Source organism: Zeus faber (assembly GCF_960531495.2).
Source record: "Zeus faber genome assembly, chromosome: 9".
Lineage (NCBI taxonomy): Eukaryota > Metazoa > Chordata > Actinopteri > Zeiformes > Zeidae > Zeus > Zeus faber.
This window is the reverse complement of record NC_137197.1, coordinates 28,584,875-28,605,093: the sequence shown is the minus strand read 5'-3', so window position 1 is coordinate 28,605,093 and position 20,219 is coordinate 28,584,875. Positions and strand designations below refer to the sequence as shown.

Below are 20,219 nucleotides of genomic sequence, written 5' to 3'. Positions count from 1 at the left end.
AGGACGGACCGGTCTATCTCTCACCCCACTGATGATTCCATGCCAGGGCGCACTGGGGGATCTATCTACTTGTTTGGGGTTTTATAAGTATCCAAACAAACACCCCCTCGTACAAGTCTGAGCGGAGTTGGTTTGTCGTTTGCTGCTTAATTGCCTTGATCCAAGCAAGAGAGAAAATCCCAGCTTGGTTTTCCACACAACACGCAATATTTGCCTGGTGCTTTGCCACGGTGTTTGCATCCGTCCTCTGCGTATTCCCTCATGTGCTGAACATCAGCACATTAGTTCAGCTCCAGACCAGTACTAATTGGAGAGTTTCTACTTTCAGGAGCAGAGAGATAGGGTGACTGATAGACACAGGCATTTATCTCGACAATGAACACAAGCAAGCCCAGGTGGGTGTTGGCAAGGACTTCTCTACAGCAGTAAGGTTCTTAGGTCAGATGACCTGATCCTTCCAAGGTCACGTGGAGGGCAGGGACCCCCACTTTCACTGCTTTACAATGGCCGTCTTGTCTTTATAGAGACCCGTCGCTCTCTCTAACTCTATTACTCTGTTTTTCTCTCCTTGTTTCTTGTCAACTCTCTGTCTCCAAGTGGGACTCTTATTACAATCATTACAGCCGTTTAGTAGAGGTAAGCTCCTTTGAATGACAGGTTTGATGGAACGTCGGGTGGGATAATTGCACAGTGCAGCGTGTAAAGTTGCACTGTAGGCTGCTTCAACCAGTGCCCTCACTGACGTATCTTATTTCAAATTGCTTAAGCTTTCTAAGCAATAAAATAACAAGAAATAGCGGTCTATAATACACTATGTTTGCCATTAGTAAGTTGACCCGCAACCCAAGATCAATATGTTGTTGTCAATGCGTTTTTCCAAAGCGGCCCTCGCTTCGGCCCTCTTGTCCAAAGTTGCTATAGTTATGGAAGCTGAAAATTCCATTGGACTGTAAGGGGTTATCTGATGCCTCACCCCCCCTACCCCCACTACTTCTAAAAACTCTGCACTGTGGACTTATGTTCAATGTTTTTAATCAAAGTCATATTTGTTTTTTTTTTATACAGAGATAGAATTATGGAGAGCATAGAATAGTTGATAATAGTTGATAAGTCGCTGATAATTTTAGGTTGAGATCTTTCCCGGCTGTCAGTCTTCCTATATGTGGGTCACTGGTGGACACGTGCAGCAGCAGATCAATGCTGACAAATTTAAAGTCTAATCAAGGGGTCAATAGTGCTACGTGTGTTATTGGGAATGTTTTAAAAAAAAAGCCCTCACATACGCACGCATACCCCTGCGTGTTGTTTGCCCATATCCGTCATCACATATCGCTGTAATCTTTACCACTGACACATTCCCCAGATTGTTATTGGTGATGGTATTTGCTGCATTCCATCATAGTAAATTCCTCTTGCTAGTGCCTGTTGGGGTAAAAAAAAAAAAAAAAAAGACCACTGCATTCACTTTTGGAGAAGCTTCCGTCTGATCTCACTTTGTTTTATTGAAATCGGAACTCATACGCAAAATATCTACTTTCATTAGATTTGTTTGGAACTAGTTTTGTTCGAACGCAGCCTCAGCAGAGCTTTAAGACTTCTTCTCTTACGGTCAATTTTGTCGTTGAGCCAGATTCCAGTAGGGTAGGCTGGAGTGGAGAAGGGTAGGGTAGGGTGGGATGGCGTTGGGGCAGTTCCCTGTGGAATCTCTAGGATACACCTGCAGCCCACTGGCCAGCTGTCAGCGGGATGTGCACCATCACTATTGGCAACAGGGAAAACACACACGCTTGCACTCCGAGTCAAACCCAAAACACTCGGCCTTGCACAATGTACTTGACCTCTTGCACAGGAAATGCTCGCCTGAGGGATTTCACCATCCTTTGCTGACCTCTATAACGTCGACTTGTCTCCTCATCTGAACATGCCTGCCACGCCTTCAAAACATGGTGTGGCTTTTGAAGGACAGCTGGTAGTGACAGGGCCTATGGTTGCCATTGCAGTTTTTTGTTTTTTTTTAAATGGGTGGAGTGTTTTCTGTAAACAGCAATGAAAGGAGAAAAAAATGCTTACGGAGAAAATGTAACAGGAGAGTAGGATGCAGGAATGTCCACACCCCATGCCTGCTTTAATTTCATCATTCTTTCATGTCACCGTATATGAAGGTTACACAGCTGTGCCCGGTCGCACACAGACCACCAGCCGGCTGAGCAGCCACACCTAGTTTAAATGCTTGCATCTGTGAAACCTCTGGGTGTGAGATACAGTCTGGGCCTTGGACATTTTGCCCCAATGGCGACAGACAGAGAAATCGAACCAATCAAGGGCCAGGTTTAGGGTTTGATAAGTTTGTCGCGGCTCCTAGCAACGGCCCACAGCAACGGCCCACTTTCTCGTTTCAAAGTTCATTCATGGCTTGCATGGCGTGCCGACTTCCAAGGACATGAAACAGCCATAAAGATACTGATTTGACCGAGGATAGACAAGCTTCACCTAGTGGTTTGAAAATTCTAAAAACCAAGATCAAGTTTTACAAAGGGGTTACCGTCTACATGTAAATCATGGTTTATTTATAGTGTGCAGGGAAGCCATCTTTAGATGTTTGTTGATGAGCCCTGGCTGTATGTGGCAAGTAGAGACAGATAGAGGCAGGAGTCTGTCGGACAGAGAGAGACCCTGGAGGAGGCTGGAGGACTGGGATGTCAGGGGTACAAAGAGGCTAACATGGTGGAGATGATGATGATGACTGATTGTTTGGGCATTCCTGTCCATTTTGAACTTTGAGCACAAGTTGGTGCAAGCCAGGGATGAGTAAGGTTTATTCCCCATTCATTGAACCGGCAAATGTCGGAAGATGGTTTACCAGACAAATTCTCAGCAGTGTATAGGGCAGAGAGAGAGATGGAAGTGCTCTGGGATTGACAAAGCAAAGTAGAGTGTGAGGGGAAAAACAGAGAGCAAAGGTGAAACAGGGCGTGTGAGAGTGCACGTTGCTCAGACATTGATGTAGTTGCGCTTTCAATGTAGGCGTGTCTGCGGACAAACAGCAGCTTGCGAGCCTCTGCGCACATGTGAGTAAATCCATGGTTGGTTTTAGCCAGCTGCTGTGGGTGACTGCATTTCCATGAGAAACTTCCCCAAGGGGGGGGGGGTGAGAGAGGAGAGAGAGAGAGAGAGAGAGAGAGAGAGAGAGAGAGAGAGAGAGAGGAGAGAGAGAGAGAGAGAGAGAGAGAGAGAGAGAGAGAGAGAGAGAGAGAGAGAGAGAGAGAGAGAGAGAGAGAGAGATGAGAGAGAGAGAGAAGAGAGAGAGAGAGAGAGAGAGAGAGAGAGAGAGAGAGAGAGAGAGAGAGAGACGCACGCACGCCCTGAGTCCGAGTTTTCAGACCGATTGAATCCTGCCTCTGCTTGGTTTTACAGGCCTGGCTGTATTTCAGGGAGTGGAAATCGCCTTGGAACGCCATCCAACTCTGCACGCAAAGGGTTATTTATTTTTTATTTTTTTGCCATTTTTGTACATGCCCATGCTTAAGAAACACATTATTGCTATTCTAGCCAAGGCTGAGAGCCAGGGCTTCTTAAAATGGAAACATCTAATGGCAACAGTCGATTAAGTCAAATTCCGCAGACGTTAGAAACCAACTTATAAGACAAACTGACGGGCAAAGCTATTTATAATCCCCAGAATAACTATCTCAAGAATATTGATATTGATTACAATAGGGGTTGCTTTATTTCCTCTTACCCTAGGTCGGCCTCCATCTCGTACACCTATATTTATTCCACACACCAGGACGGTCATTTGTGTCCGTGAGTGTCAGCAGAAGGGCAGAGCTGCTCACTCATGTTTACCTGGCACAGTAGTGCTGACTAGCCGGGCTCAGCCTCATTAATCCTGCTCTATCTCTCTCTCTCACATTTAGATAGATTAACCCGATAGTAGGAATAAACCCATAATCCTGTTTTATCTCCTCCTGCTCGCTTTATGGATTTCATCGTGAGGACAGAAGGTTCGCTTGTCGACTGTGTGATACAGATTTCTGCTTTAAAATGACATGATGCATTCTATGATATGGCAAGCTTGCTGATAAATTGTCAGGCAGTTTGTTGATGTTCTGTATCTCAACTCCCAAGATTCTGGACATTCCTCCCCCCTATGGAAGGTGATATTTGATCATTGAGCAGCAGAGACGTGCTGCAGGGAGGGGCTGGTGAGGGGGTGAATATTTTCGACTTTGAAGGACATGTAATGTTCCTTTGCTATCGATAGAGGCAGGATTTGCAGATGATGGATCTGTGTAATAGGTTAAATAAGGCAACAGACATTAATTTGATTCCATTGGATTTCGATTCCTCTCCAAGCTATGGGCGTTGAACGTAGATGATGGTCGGTGTCAAACGGTTCAAATGGTTTGGTTGGCTGATTCAGGTAAAGTCTGCATCAACAGTGCCAGGGCTTCCATTTCTTGTTTTTGGCTTAATAGGTAGAGCATGTAACCAGCAAAACCATGGAAAGGGAAAGATCTCCCACTAGTGTGTATAAGTATAATATGCACTCTTTGTGTAAATTAAATCATCATCCACCCAGACAGAACAGGTGTTCACACCACACTAACAGTATTCCATGTACTGTTGTAAAACCACGTGCGCTCATTCGTTTATACTTGAATATACTGTAGTTCATTCATTTTGTTTTTAACATCTGACTCATTTTGTTCCAGTCCTGCCCCCCACAGATGGAGAAGGTGGGTGTTCTGAGAAGTGCCCCCACCCTTCCCTCTCTGCCTCACCTATGTTGTGATCCCTCCCTAGTTTATTTGATCCTGAAGCCCCTTTCCCACTTGCACTGAACGCCGTAAATCCACTGGAAATGTTCTGTATTGGCGTCATGTGGGAAAAGGAGCGGGTGTCGATGTTCCGTAAAAGTCTTAATGTAAAGCCCCCCACTCTTGACCTAGTATCATTTACAAGAAAATGCCGGTACCGCTGGGAATGGAAGTGTGTGGGAATGGAAGCAGTAACGTTGGTGTAAAGTAGGGGTGGAGCCGAATCCAAATAACGCACAAATTGGGTTTTTTTCGAATACTTGTTTCCTACATATATATATATATATATATATATATATATATATATATATATATATATATATATATATATATATATATATATATATATATATATATATATATATATAAAAATAAATACATTCTGAAAAATGACGATTCCAAACCGTGGCGCTCGGATGCAAAGACAAGAAACTGTGCGACAGGTCTCTTTATTCTTCAATTTTATTATTTTACTTCTTAAAAATGCCACCCAGAAAGGATGGCAGTGGAGGACAGGTTGAAAATGATCACACTGATTTAATAATTTCGGGTTAGGGTTATTGCGTCCGGGTCAGAGGGAACCGAGTCCATCCCGGAGGGGCGTGGAGACGGGGAGCGAAGCGCTGGTCTAAAAACAAAACTGATTCTGTTGCCTAGTCTCACGTGATATTAGACACCTCTAGCGCGGGCATTATGAAATGTATACGTAACAGTCGCCTATGTGGGAACAGACTCCATAGGGAACTTTTCCATGAAGGAGGATTATGCAGGAATGACAACCTACTGCCTTTGTCGGGTATTTTCTTTTATTCAGCAATGTTACAGATTCCATGTGGGAAAGGGGCTTAAGAGATCCCTTGGCCTAAAACAGTAACTCTGTGAGCAGTGTACAAAATATGGAGGGCACCCTGACTGCTCTTCTTAACCAAATGCAACACGGCAGCATTTTGGTTTTTAAGGTACTTGGGATTTGGAGGAAGATATTGTGCTTTAACTCTAGGCGATGTGATTTGAGGGTATTTCAACCTAGCTTGAGTTGCAAAACTATCTTCATGGTCAAATTTGAATCCTGATCTTTGACTTATTGTAGTGTACTTTACAGACCCACAAAGAGAAACCATTCTGTTGCCAACGGTATTCTGCAGGGGTCTCAAACTCAACTTACCTGGGGGCCGCTGGAGGTAGAGTCTGGGTGAGGCTGAACCGCATTAAGTATTCCACAAAAAAAGGGTTTCAAGTATTTAAAAAAAAAAAAAAAAAAGTACAACTGATCCAATCTTCTTAATCTTTATTAATAACAGTTCAGAACATGAACGGTTCTTCCGAACACAGGCTTCTCCTCCCTACTCCTTGCTGCCAGAGACCTGGCAGAGCTTTCTCTGACGCAGCTGAGCCACATTTGGCTTGAGGGAGGAAGCGATTGAGACCCTCATTACGGCTTGAAGATGCTCATCAGTAAGTTTGGACCGGTACTTTCACTTGTTAAAGTTCATGGTGGAGAAGAGCTTTTCACACAGATATGTCCATGTTACTCCACCTGTCTTAATTCTTAACATCAAGTGCATTGTCTCATGTTTTACATCTTTTAATTTCTTGCTCTTTTTGATGAAATAGTTCTTGGTAAATTTGTTTTCTTGTGCGATCGCACATATCTGTCCTTTTTCCTTCTTTTTATTTCTCTTGTAATGAAAATCTATAACTTCTTCTTCATAATATTGAGGCTCTAACCACCATTTGGCTTTTGTTCTTGCTGCCCATCTCATGCTATTTGCTACACATGTAATTCTTTTCCATTTCCTATTGCAACACTCTGCTGTCTTTATTAGGTCACTGATTACTCTTGTTGAGTCCGCCCACTTCCTGAGTCCTCTGTACCTTGCACTGGGTGACAGGATATATTTTCCTTCCACTTAGTGTCACTCTGGAATCACGTTTCAACCAAGTGACTAACGCGTTGACGATGTCAACAAACACCACCGGAAGCTGTCACGAGCCTGAGCTATGGTAGCCCATAAGTGATAAAAAAATAAAAATAAAACACCCAGGGCAACGACTTGCACAACGACTCGGCAAAAAGGTGCGTGTGAGAAAAACGCGCGGGCCGCACTAACACTAAACTTTGATGTCGCCGCGAGTTTGAGACCCATGGGTTAGAGGTTAGAAGCCACGTTCAGTCTTCTTGCAAAGTCTAACTTTGATGGGTTAATGGTCCTTGTTTGATTGACTTACTTTACTTGCCCAATTTAAATACAAATACCTTTTAAAATGGACTAAAGTATCGTGAAGAAAAAGTACTTCGTTACTTCCACCTCTGCCGTCTAGTAGGCTATCTAGCAGCGGGGCAACCAAGTCTCTCTCATCCAGTTTTGCCTGTTAATTACCAAGTCAAGCGCTGGGAAATTGAACCAACCCTACACAAACAAGACAAGCCTTTCATTGCATTTGGTTCCACAGGAACAGTGTCAACCTGCAGTCCCTCATTTGCACATCGTGTATCCTCCTTTCCGTCAGTGCACAAGGTGTTGCTGTAGAAAGAGGACGCGATCTAGAAAAGGGGTGACGATGACAAACAGGTTGCTAATGCCTCCTTATCCCTCCGTGGAATCGTCACTGAACGTGATTGTTTCCTGACCAGAGCTTGAGATGCGCCCTTGTACCTCTGTGTTTTCCGGTCATCCGTTGCATACCTGTAATTACTTTGGCTGTCAATACCTGTAATTCTGTGGTTGTTTGTGTCGCAGCACCAATATGTACAAAAAACAAATTCCTCATCCAACTCGTATGTTTTGCCAGATGTCACCAAAGTGACATGTTGTTTGTGTACACAGGAGTGAGGTGTGTGTGTGTGTGTGTGTGTGTGTGTGTGTGTGTGTGTGTGTGTGTGTGTGTGTGTGTGTGTGTGTGTGTGTGTGTGTGTGTGTGTGTGTGTTTGTCGTAAAACATGGTGTCAATTTTCTGTGACTCAGAAGCGCTGTGTGTCCATCGAAGGTGGTGGTAGGGGATAATTTAGCAAATGCTCACCATTGGGTGTCATGCTCACAGCAACACGTGCTAAAGTCCTGAGAGAGAGAGAGAGAGAGAGAGAGAGAGAGAGAGAGAGAGAGAGAGAGAGAGAGAGAGAGAGAGAGAGAGAGGAGAGAGAGAGAGAGAGAGAGAGAGAGAGAGAGAGAGAGAGAGAGAGAGAGAGAGAGAGAGAGAGAGAGAGAGAGAGAGAGAGAGAGAGGCGCGCAGTAGCCAGATGCTTGTTAGTAGTAGTAGGAGGGAGGCCCTTGAGCCTAAAGGAATGCAAACACAGTAGAGATGGATCAGATAAAGGAGGCGAATGAACTGTTGGGGTGTGTGTGGGGCGGTGTATAACACATGGCACCTCAAACCACCAGATAACTCCATAAATGTCCAACGATCTGAAATATTAGACAGGATCTAAGTGGAAATCGTGATACATACAGAATGTATGTATGTATCACGTATGAGGCTATGGTGCTCATGATCCTATGGTATTCCAATGAGTTCACCCACTTGTATCCCATGTTAAAGCCCCCGTTTGGCCGCCCCTTCCACTCCTCCAATCAACCAGTTCAGCTGTCTGTGTTGGGGGAGACACGGCTCCTCATCAAGCGCTGGCATAATCTGCACGTCGCATTGAACGTACCGCTTCACCCCAGCGCTGCCGAGAGGCTGATCGGCTGCAGATTTGAGCTGACAGTTCGGCTGGAACATCTATTTGTACAGAGCCGTTCCCGTTGGGAGTGGATTTGTTAAAGCCGTAGGTACAGCTGTATGCACTATAGGTCTACAGTATGTAATTAGATTAAGTATGTCCCAACTACAGTTGTCGCAATTATTTTCATGTAACATAGTTGTTTCATATTCATCTGTTGCAATTATTTGAGCTGACATTTGAGCAATCATTTTGTTTAATTGTTGGATTCCAAAATTGTGCGTTTCCGTTCAGCTGAGGCTAATGTACTCTGTACCCAAACTTTTTATGTTCAGATCTTCAAATGTCTCTTCTGCAATAGGATAGGTCAGTTGTATTATTACACTGCTCAGCTTATAGTAAATTGTAATGATTGTGACAGCGCCTGACCCCAACACTTGTATGTATGTACAGTATATTTTCCGTCTCAGAGGCCCAGCCCTTTATGATAAGACTCTGGGGATAGTTACAGTAGGAAGATTCCAGTGGGGGGGGGGGGGGGGGGTGTGTGTGTGTGTGTGTGTGTGTGTGTGTGCGTGAGCCTCTGAGTCCTCCCTCTCACTCTCGGGAGAGAGCCTGCGTTCACTTACTCTCCTGGCGCTCTGTCAAGCCCAGATTCCAAAATGCAACTCAAGGGGCTTCTCATCTGGGAATTCCTTTCCCGGGTTCAGGCGGTCCACGATAAATTCCCAGTCGTTTGGGCAGTCAAATCCATACACATTATAGGCAAAATGTTGGAGATGTTTATTTGTATTGATTTTGATTTTTCTCAGGAGCGATCCATTTGCTCCACTCAATTTGATGCACTTTCTTGTTTAGCATCATCTGTCCAGCCATGGTGTGTGGACAGGCTAAGCAGTGTGTGTGTGTGTGTGTGTGTGTGTGTGTGTGTGTGTGTGTGTGTGTGTGTGTGTGTGTGTGTGTGTGTGTGTGTGTGTGTGTGTGTGTGTGTGTGTGTGTGTGTGTGTGTGTGTGTGTGGCTAGCAGACTGAGGCTTGGGTTAGGGTGGCTGACCTTCCATGAAACACCAGGGGACTGACAGTAAAACATGATGAAAGGGGCAACAGGTGCAAAGGGGAGGAGGTAAAACAATAGAAGGGGAGGTCTACAACGGTGTAGTTTGGTTTTTGCCTTCCGAGTGGCAATTATTTGTTTGTTTTTGGCCAATCAGCAGAGGGGAAATGCTCGGGGAGTAAACAGGAAATTAAATGTTTCTGTGTTCAGCACTTGAGTTTTAGCGGCACTGATGCGAGAGAACAGCAAATAGGTCTTTCAGGAAATGCACTAGTGCTCGATCATGCATTGTATATCTCGCTATCAAGGAAAGGGATTAAAGTCCAACAGTAAAATATCTCTCCTCGTCTCATCTCATGTGGGATGTTGTCCAATCAGTTGGTGCACGAAGAATAGAAGAATGAATGAAGAACTTTCTATAAGTGGAGGGAAACTTGACCTGCTCTCACTGAGGAGATCCTGCGACTGACCGGTCCCATCGAGATGCCCCCACCCGTGTGGTACGTTGTGGCAACCTGCCGTTCTACGCATCCTCTGACTGGGGACAAACAAGTCCTGCTCTCAGCTTGTTCTGCCACTTCGGACCGTAGGAAAACACACCGGCTAGCTGCTTTTTAGCCTATTCCTCCTGCGGTTTAACTCTAGCGGTCCCTAGACTTCCACCACAGCTTTGGGCGGCAGCGGTTTGAGGCTGCGGGCGGAGAGGGCCTTCTCCTTATAAGGCCTGCTGGGTGTATAAATAAGACCAAGAGCAGAGGCCCTTCTGGCCGAGGGGAGGAGACTAGGTGAGGGGTGGAGAGCCGGCTGGAAAGCAGGAAGCCTCAGTGACACGAAAGGGGGTCGAGACGCCGCCTGCGTATGGCTCGTGAGAGAAACTCCCCCCAAAAAGAGAGGGATGGAGGGAGAGAAAATGGGGTGAGAGAAAGGGTCCTATAGCTGGAGAGTCGGGGGGGGTGTGTGTGTGTGTGTGTGTGTGTGTGTGTGTGTGTGTGTGTGTGTTGGGGGCAAAAATGTTCCCAAGACACCAGCGGGCGAAAATAAGACTTGTTTGTAGTTCCTTACCAGCAAGTCACCACCTGCCCCTATTATCGAGATAGGGCCTGGGAATTTACTGTGTGTGCTTGCTTGCTTGCACATACACGCCATTAACCCCTTCGTTATACCAATAACTCATCCTACCAGAACTCATAGCTACGTCCCATTCCCTGTCACTGACAACCTTGCGAACCTCTTCCTGGTGTGTGTGTGTGTGTGTGTGTGTGTGTGCGCCTGCCTGCCTGTTTTACTGTAGTTGTGAGGACCAGTCTCTGAATTGACTATTTGGAAACCAGACCTGCTATAAAATGCATCGCACATGGAGGGGTGTGTGTGTGTGTTTTATGAATAGCCTCCGATCTAAAATGGGGGCCCCCCCCAAGAAAAGTTGTATCTTCTGCTATTCAGCCCACATCTGCTCGCAGCGGAAACATCTCACTCAGCCACTCTCCGCTGTGGTTTAGTGTGTTTGGACACACACACACACACACCAAGACGGAAAAGAGAAAGAGGAACAGTTTAAGTTGAAGAGGATGTATTTTGTCTACTCCCCGCTGTGTAAATAACAGAGTTATGCCACCATACGCTGACCAGGGCATGGTTATGAGACACACACACACTATATTCAGATATGTGTGACCTCTTTCCCCCGCATATAGTTGACACTTCCTGTTCACTTTCGCTGTTCACCGGCTTTCTGTCACCCTCATACCGTCTCCGCGGCTCTCTTCAACTTACATACTTGCTCTCTCTCTCTGCCCCCCCCACCAGTCTCGCTCTCTCTGTTTGGACTCCCTTCGCTTGCCGCCTACATGGCTTGCATTCTTTCGTTCTGACATCACTGCCCTACTCTCACATGTAGTGTTTTATTATTTTGTTCGTTTTTTTATACCGCTTTCTCGCTCGTTTCTCCTTTCCTCTTCTCTCTCTCGCTCCTCCCCCCCCCGGGGAAGTTTGAGAGAGAGAGAGAGAGAGAGAGAGAGAGAGAGAGAGAGAGACCCAAACGCAGGACACGGACCCAGAGAACATGAAGGGAAAAAGTTTATTTGAGGATGGAATCTGGGCGCGGTAGACGGGAGTAGGGGAAAGGGGTCGGGGTGCAGCGGAAGGGAAGACAGGGAATGGAGGTGTGGAGCTGGCGGGTAGCATGGCACTGAAGCGGCTACAGGCAGGCAGGCGGACGATCCCGGGGCATGGAGACCCGGGTTAGGGAAGGGCAAAACAGGACAAGAGAATCACAAGAGACTCGAGGTTGCCGTACCACAGAGGTGAATCAACGAGGCTTTAAATACTGGAAGCGGAGGAGATGATGATCCAATTGCCTGCAGGTGGAGCAGGGAGCCGCCACGCCCACACCGACATACACACAGAGAGACAGGCGGAGGCAGGAGACACAAGGGGAAAGGGAAACACATGGAAACACAAGGAAAACAACTGTAGGCACGGCCAGGGCCATGACAGGGAGAAGAGACGGGGAAGAAGGAGTGAGACGGGGAGGGAGACGGGGAGGGAGGGGTTCATGGAATGGTGGTCTGGCTAACGTCAGGATCTGGTTTGTAGTAATTCTTTCTTTCTTTCAGTGGTGGATCCTCCTCCGCCTCCATCCTCTTCACCTCCATCCAGGGGAAACCCAATTGGCTCAGCTAGCGTGCGCGTGTGTGTGTTGGCAAGTTCTATCGAGGCCGGACACTCAACTGTTGATTCAATACGCAAAAGGGAGTTCCTGATATGATACACTGTGCGTTTGCTGATTTTGATGTAAATGACTTTACCTGTAATACTGAGATCCACAGGGAGAATTGCAAACAGCAGCACTTGTCTCCAAAAAGGCATTTATTGGCCCCGCAGATAACGGCCAATCTACACACTGCAAACACAAGGTGCGGGCCACGCCTGAAGCAACACCAGCAACGTCACGTCATTTGACGATCGGTCAACTTCATCCGGGTCCGTGTTCACTCCGCCTACAACACGCTTGCGTAAACAGCTTTCTCAAGACTTTGAACTTCAAATTGTGAAATTTCTCAACTTTGAACGGGTAAGTGAATGAAGTGAATCTTTGCTTTCGTTTCCAACCTTTTACTTTTCATTTTATTCTCCGTTGGATTCGTTTTTTTGTGAGTTTAGCGTTCATTGTTTATATTTCACACATCAGCTTCTGGCCTAAATACAATCTGTTTTATCGCGGGAATGAGTAATAATCGTTAAATACATTGCGCCTTTTAACAGGACGAAGGCGGTGCCGGTTCTTCTCCGTGGGTACGAGGGAGAAGCCAGGGACGGCAGCGGTGGATTCGCCCCATTAACCAGAGGAGGAAGCAGGAGATTTCCACAATCTACATATCTGTATTTATAGAGCTGTTCCTGTAATAATAAAATTTTTCAGATAACTTTTTGATATCAGTTATTTGTGGTTTGATTATTATTTGAAGAAAACATCCAATGAATATATACTTGTTCATTTGAAAAACATATTTATAGCTTGCAAATGCCTTGTGAATTCATCGAGAGATTTCTCAACTACACAAATCTCTGGCTTGACAAGTCAGTTTGACTGGAGCTCACACGTAGTGATTCCAAGCAGCAAGGACAGGTACGGTTTACCAGACAAATCACGATTATAAAACTACTTCCAAGTATGAAGTAGAGTCTATTCCTGGACGTGACATTTGTTTTCCTGATGATATTTTACTTTGATAAGTGAGGATTAATTTGTTGTGGAGGAAAATGTACGGGCCGCACATCAGCAATATATTGTATATATACAGTATATATGTGTGTGTGTGTGATTGATGCAAACCAGGCTTGGTATTTCAATATTTTCACTAAATACATGTTTTGAATGGACCTCTATGGGAATCTACGCTCCAGTTTACACTTTGCACTTGGAGAAATAAAGCAGAATCGTATAATAAAGCAGAGGGGTTTAGGAGCCTCGCGTCCTGCCGCTTCCACGACGCTTTTGCGACACCGAGGCATCAGCTTGGTGTGACCTCCCACATTGATTAACAAAGCAACGTATCTGAAGGTTTGCCGTGACGCTGACGTGTCTCTTCCGGTGTGGCCCAGGGGTTAATGTGCGCTCCGGTGCGTTCCTGTCGGGGTAAATACACCTGACGCCCCCCAGGACGAATCTGATCGTCAATAGACAAACGAGGACAAATTCAAGAGGTTATTTGTCACATACATATACATACGGTCATACATATATCCAGTGAAATGTCATGACACCCGGTGACAACAATCGCAATCAAACGTCGACGCCTGTTGAGGAATGTGTCGGCACATACTTATTATACCGGTGAGGGAGAAAGCAATCAATAGAGTGTTTCTTAAAATAAGTGTCAACGAACACGTTCGTAATGACTCTGGATAGGGCTCTTTGACAGTTCGCTGTTGTTGCTTGCTATAGTTCACCCTCTAGCTGCAACGCCTGGTACGTGTTTAGTATCTCCATGCAAAACATTTCAGAACGCAGCGATGCGTGGAACAACTTTGCGCCCTGACAGTCAGCTGACTGCGCCTGCCAAAAATCGTTTGGTCCGTTTAAACACTGCCAACCCATGTGCCACTACCCTGCATTGGTACATACATGACAAATCCCAGCTCCACCTAAGGGTTTTGTACGTTTTTAAAATTCACATGTGCACCAAGTCAAAAATCTAGCAGACATGTTGGTTTTGGTCCAATGCCAGACATGGCGTAACGCTGCACTCAGGCACTTGGGTGTGAGAAACATGCTCACCGAGGTCAGTGGCCCTCTCTGGAATAGTTTAGTGCTGATTGAAATTGGGTGGGATCGCGTATAGCCCAGTTTATACAGTTTAGTGTCAAATTTGTATTCAGAGTTGGGGCTGGGGGGATTGTATTTGATATAATGAACTTTCAGTGATTAAATTGTTGTCTAGATCTATAATGAGATGATTTTCTTTCCATCGTATATGATTTCTCGCATACGATGAATTTCTCATGATACGAGTGGGAACTTTAATATTGAGAGTTGTGATCTTTCAGGCATCTCCTATTACCGTTATTGCGATAGTTAATTATCTCTAAACCCCTTGGTCTCCCAAGGAAAAAAAAACAACTTTTTTTGGCCTTTTGACCTTTGTTTTGTGGTGTTCCTCATTTTAAGATCATGTTGTTAATCTCTCTGACTCATTCCTATACAATCTATTGAATTTTCACATCACCTCACAGTGAGGTGATACATGAATATCTGCTGTGTGTTTTAAACCATGTTAGCCTTTCTGTGCACCATAGCCTGTATACCAATAAAATAATAGGACATTGACAGCTTGGAGATTTGCTGAGTTGCCAAAAATAATTGTTGTCCAGGGCTCGACAGTAACAGTTGCCCGGTTACCCTCGCAACCAGATTGAGTCAATTGACAACCGTTTCGTGGCCTCAGGTTGCCCCCTTTGGCAACCAGTTTTTAACATAAAAAATTGGGACAGAAAACAGCAAAACCTGCACCCCAAAATAAATAAATGAGTTGCATTAGTGATGTTTAAATGTTGCTGTTACAATCGGAACCAGAACTCTACATGTGCGTTGGTGCACTTGCACGTGTGCAAATAACTCACTTTTCGGCGAAGAAGACGCTTATTTCATGACACTATAATGTGTACTTAGAAAACTAACTAAAATAAAAAATATACAGGAAATGTCTTTGAAAAATATCTTTTTCGTAGACAGACAGCATTAATAATGAGTATGGCTCAGACCTCATCTGGTGGAGAGCTACGTTTAAATGGTAAGATGCAGATGCAGTATTTGAATTACTCAAAATATGAAGTCACCAAAAATGGCAACCATATTTTCAGTTTTGGCAACCAAAAGGTGATCCCTGGTTGCAGCAAAACACTTTTGCTGTAAAAGTTAGTGTTGAGCCTTGGTGTTTTATTGTTATTGACCTTGAAGGGCGAAAGCCAGTCTTGAAGCTCTGTGTGATCCTGATAGGTTTCATTCATTACCTTTTCTTTAACTTGGTAGTTAAAGAGCGTGGTCAACCTTAGTTCAGTCTTATCCGTTGTGTGTAATCAGAATCTACAGATAACATTTAGGCCTGCCCTGATAGCCCAGTTCCAAAGGGCCAGAACCAGGTATCAAACTACTGATATGTATAAAATATATACCCAAGAACCAGCAAAAAAGGATGTGTTCAATATGAAGAAACTATAATTGGCCGAAGACAACTCTCTTTTCGGAGAGAACTTACTTTGTTTATACATTCCATTCCACCCTATCTTTGAATTTCCTACCCTTCGTGTACCTAATAGCGCTCTCAAGGTTTGCTATTCAGCTATAGAAGAGCACCCTTCCACTGACATGGTTCTAACAGGGTGTGTTGGGTAAGATGAAAACATGAAAGCCCTCTGTAGCCTCATTTAAGTTTATTGAACAATAAACCATTACAACCTGTACAAGCGTCCCTCAGCTTTTAACCGGGGATGGACCGATCCCGGTATCTGATATAGGTATTGAAAAGAAATATCCCCAATTAGAAACATCTGATATAAAAAGCCAGAAGCAGGAGCATGTCAGCCGTCTCTAATGGAGGAAAATGGATTATATGCCCATCTACTGACCCTAAACTAAGTCTACGCGGTTCAGTGACGGCATTGGATCAGATCTGTAACCGGTATCCACCAACACAGAATTACTTTTTTTTTTGAATTCCGTCAGTTAAAAGTAAAGTTCACATAAACGACATTCAGAAAGCTTGACCTTATTATGTCCTTTTGGACATGCTGGGACCTATGGTTTATTTCTGGATGAAATGGAGTGATAGCTGATAAGTATGTACTTCCAGGATCTTTTTTGAGCCCAAATCTTTTATAAACCCAACAAGGCTGCAGAGGAAGTGAGCAACAAATTAGGGATTTTTCGGGGAGGGGGAAGTGGTTCATCGCTTCCCACGGATGCAAAGTCACGTGATTAAGGGAAGGAAAAAAAAATACAAGATGGGATTTTAAGACCACCCGGTCTTAAAATCCCTTGTCTGTCTGTCTGTCTGTCTGTCGTATCTAAAGAGTCATCCATCGTGGGAAAACCAACTCACTTAAATTTTACATAAATTACATTTTAATAATAACCAAATTCTCTTGTGTTCGCGTGTGTGTGTGTTTTCACTGATCTGTTGAGTTAAGTTAAGCGTTTTGAGTGTGATATTTCATTTTTAAGTGACCAATTCGAGGCCATCTAGTCTTGAGTTCCATCTTTAATCTGTAGTTACTCTAACCTAGCTGTTAAAACCATGTTGACCTGGGTGTTTTTTTTTCTTTTCTTTGTTTTTACGGCTCCCCCGTATGGCAGATCCAAAGCAAACACACTTATACTGTTTGCTTGTGGCGTTGCCATGTCTTTATGACACATTGATATCAGCTTAAAAAAAAAGCTGCTATAAAAGGCTGTAAGGAGAGACCAGGACAAGGACAACATTTTCTATTGTTGTGTTTTTGTTTTGTGCGTGTTGTGGAAAATCACTGGGAATGGAATGACTGAATGGCTGCTGGGACGTGGTGGGGAAAGGGTTAATTGTCCGACAGCTGAGCTGGGACACCACTGGTCAGATCTGCCCCCCCCCCCCACCACCACCCCCACCCCTAACTCAGCACAAATGTGCTGGCTCAGCGTGAGCCTGCAGAATGAACACACACTCACTGCAACACAAGGTCGGTGGCTTTGGCCAGACATCTTCGTAGAAAATGACTGTTGTGTGGTAGCAATCTAAGGTGTGAGGCTTCCATTGCTGCCAGTCGTGTGTGTGTGTGTGTGTGTGTGTGTGTGTGTGTGTGTGTGTGTGTGTGTGTGTGTGTGTGTGTGTGTGTGTGTGTGTGTGTGTGTGTGTGTGTGATAGAGCGACTTTGACTTTTAAGAAAGGGAGGGAGAGAGAGAGAGAGAGAGATATGTCTGGAAAACATTAGTCAGATTCCAGCAGGTCAGGGGTTCTGATTATACTGGCAGTGGGGAAAAAAGGAAGAGAGAGTGAGCTCTGGGAGCAAATGTGAAAGGGATCCAGCTGCCCCTAGTGGCCATACACTGCTCTTACACCGAATCCGACAAATGGCGACGCACTGGAACCGTATTTGTTGAAACTTGAAAAATTTTCAGCTCTTGCGACAAATTTAGGTTGCTGACACAACAAACTTAAGCCGCTGTTGCAGAGTATGGCAAGCTAGAGTGATTGGAACTGGGCTAAAACTAATTTACATAATCTTAATGCTGTTAAAAAAAAGATAATAACGCTGTTATTAATTTTGGGTGTTACCATATCCACTGTCAATAAATCTCTGTTCATAGTAATTAATTGTGTGTATTACTTCATTTGTGCAGTCTTTGCTAACACTGCATAAAGAAGTTTTCATTCAAAAAGATGTAAAAAAAAAAAATCATTCATTCATTGAAAATTGGTAAATGTCCAATTCAGCAAACTATTCTCAAAGACATTTTGTGAGCTCTGGATCGTCCCTGAGGCAAGGTTCAGTCGGATCCATTGATTCACTGTAAAGGCGGCTTTAATGGAGCGCTTCACTGAGCTGGGACAACCATCAGAGGGCAGTGTGGAGAGCTGTTCGTGTGTTGAACTGTATGAGTGTTGGAAAAGAGAGAGAGCGTGTGTGTGTTGTTTTCTCAGCTTTCTTCCCTCACAGTGCTTCAGTGGTTCTTCAGTAGGCTAGAGGCTATATAACCACAGCTGCAGTGTGTGCTGAGGAATATTTTGGAAGTGATACGTAAATCAGGGCAGGTAGGGGGGCAGTGCGGGCGCTGAGTGCTTTGCCCGAGTGCTTTGCTGAGTTGAGATGTTTGAGGGGTCCCGTTCCCGTCTCTTAGATCTACAAGAAGGAGCCACGTCCTGCCTTAATGAGGCTCATAAAAACAAAAATCCCTGACTTTCCTGCCCGCTGTGGCCTTTGAAGCTCTTCTAATTCCCTGTCCCATCCTCCCTACCACCACCCTTTAGTCTTTCACCAGGACGACCCGGTTCAAGCCCTGCAAGGCGGGGCTTTGCTTTTGGGGCAGAGCTGAATAATTGTTTTATACCAAAAATGTTGCCAACTTTATACAGCCTGTCCGGAGATTGCACATCATGGACCTGAGTGGCAGTAGCTCCTGAGGTAGGGCGGTCGTCTGCCAACTGGAGGGTTGGTGGATCGATCCTCGACTCCTCCTTCAGGCTAATTCCTTGAGCCAGACACCTAACCCCTAAAGTGGTGCTTATGCTGTCGCGTGGGGTCCTTCGCCGGGGTAGTAGAGAGAAAGTACCATGTGAAGCAGGAAGTAGTAAACGAAAAAGAACGCTAAACAGCAAACATAGCTGCATGCACGGCATTGGAGCTTGTTTATGTCGAGGAGGAATTGCTGTTCATATGGTTAAACTGACAAATGTGTAAGGAGCTGGTCTGTCGGCCCAATCCATGCAGAGACAGGAGAGGGGGGTTGAAGTTATGTCCTGCTCAGCATTTTATTACAGAGGACTATTTACTGAACTATGGAACAGATTCACAATGTGTAATTATTCTCCCTCATTGCAAGACTCTCTGAAAAGAAACTGCACATAAATACCAATAAAAATGTTACCTTTTATTTAAAAACGATCATTCATAATAAAATCACTGTGGTGTGGGGATGGTCCGGTTAAGCAGCCACACCTGACCTGGATCTAGGTTCATGGGATCAGAGTGGCTGCATACATGTTCCTCATTGGTTGGTCTAATGAGCAGCAGGTAAAACCCCTCTGACACACACACTCAGGATAGGAGCCCTGTCATGACATGTTCAATCTGCTCCTGGCCAATTCCACCAGGCCTACTCTCAAACAACAAATTGGTGTCTACAACTCATCGTCTTCTGTGTTTTTGTGCCGCAGGACCTTGAAAAAGCCACTTGGGTGGCGTCTGGTGGGCAGAACTGCCATAATCACCAAACCTTAATGAGCTGTTTGCTTATACTATTTTGTCTCTGTGTCTAAAAGTAATTGGTAGGCTTTGAATTTCACATCTGACTTGTGCTGCAGATGAATTTTGGCCAGCATATCAGAAATAAAACGGCAAAACGCTGATCTCCCATTGCTTCCAATGCATTTCATCCAGGCAATGCCCCTCGCGCCATGTCACAAAATCTAGGAGGTGCACGAGTATGCTGTAAGCTGTTCGTTCTAATCACAACGCTCCAGCATGAAGCCAAGTTGCTCTCGTCTCATTAGCATGTCTCCCCTGCCCTGCCCCTGGCTTTTGTGGGCGTGTCAGCTCAAGATCGACTGGCTGTTGTAGGCGCGCCAAACATTTGAAATCTCGCCCCCTTTTAAATATATGTACTGTATACATTATAAAGATAGATGATGCTGTTTCTAAGTTTTTCTTTTAAATTAAACTGGTGTTTACTAAGCAACACTTTTCAAAAAACTGGTCTTGACATCCATCCCTTAATATAAAGAATTGTCCTTATTGGAGAATCATACATTTTTTTATTAAAGTTTATATGTACAGGAATATTTTCGAGGGTGCCCAATGTTCATACAGTACATGAAAATATTAAAAGGCCGAACAGAAATAAAACTTTTAACTTAAGATTTGCGGATAGACAAAAAAAAACACACAAAAGTTTCTCTAAAATTGCCAAAAGGGACTAAAGCATCCAATCTGTA

At 44.6% G+C, this 20,219-nt stretch overlaps 1 protein-coding gene across 2 annotated transcripts in view; it reads left to right on the top strand.

Annotated features, from left to right (window-relative positions):
- The window catches only part of LOC307235081 (unconventional myosin-Ic-like), a 57,555-nt gene that overhangs the window by 3,310 nt on the left and 34,026 nt on the right, over positions 1 to 20,219 (top strand). The window lies entirely within an intron of this gene.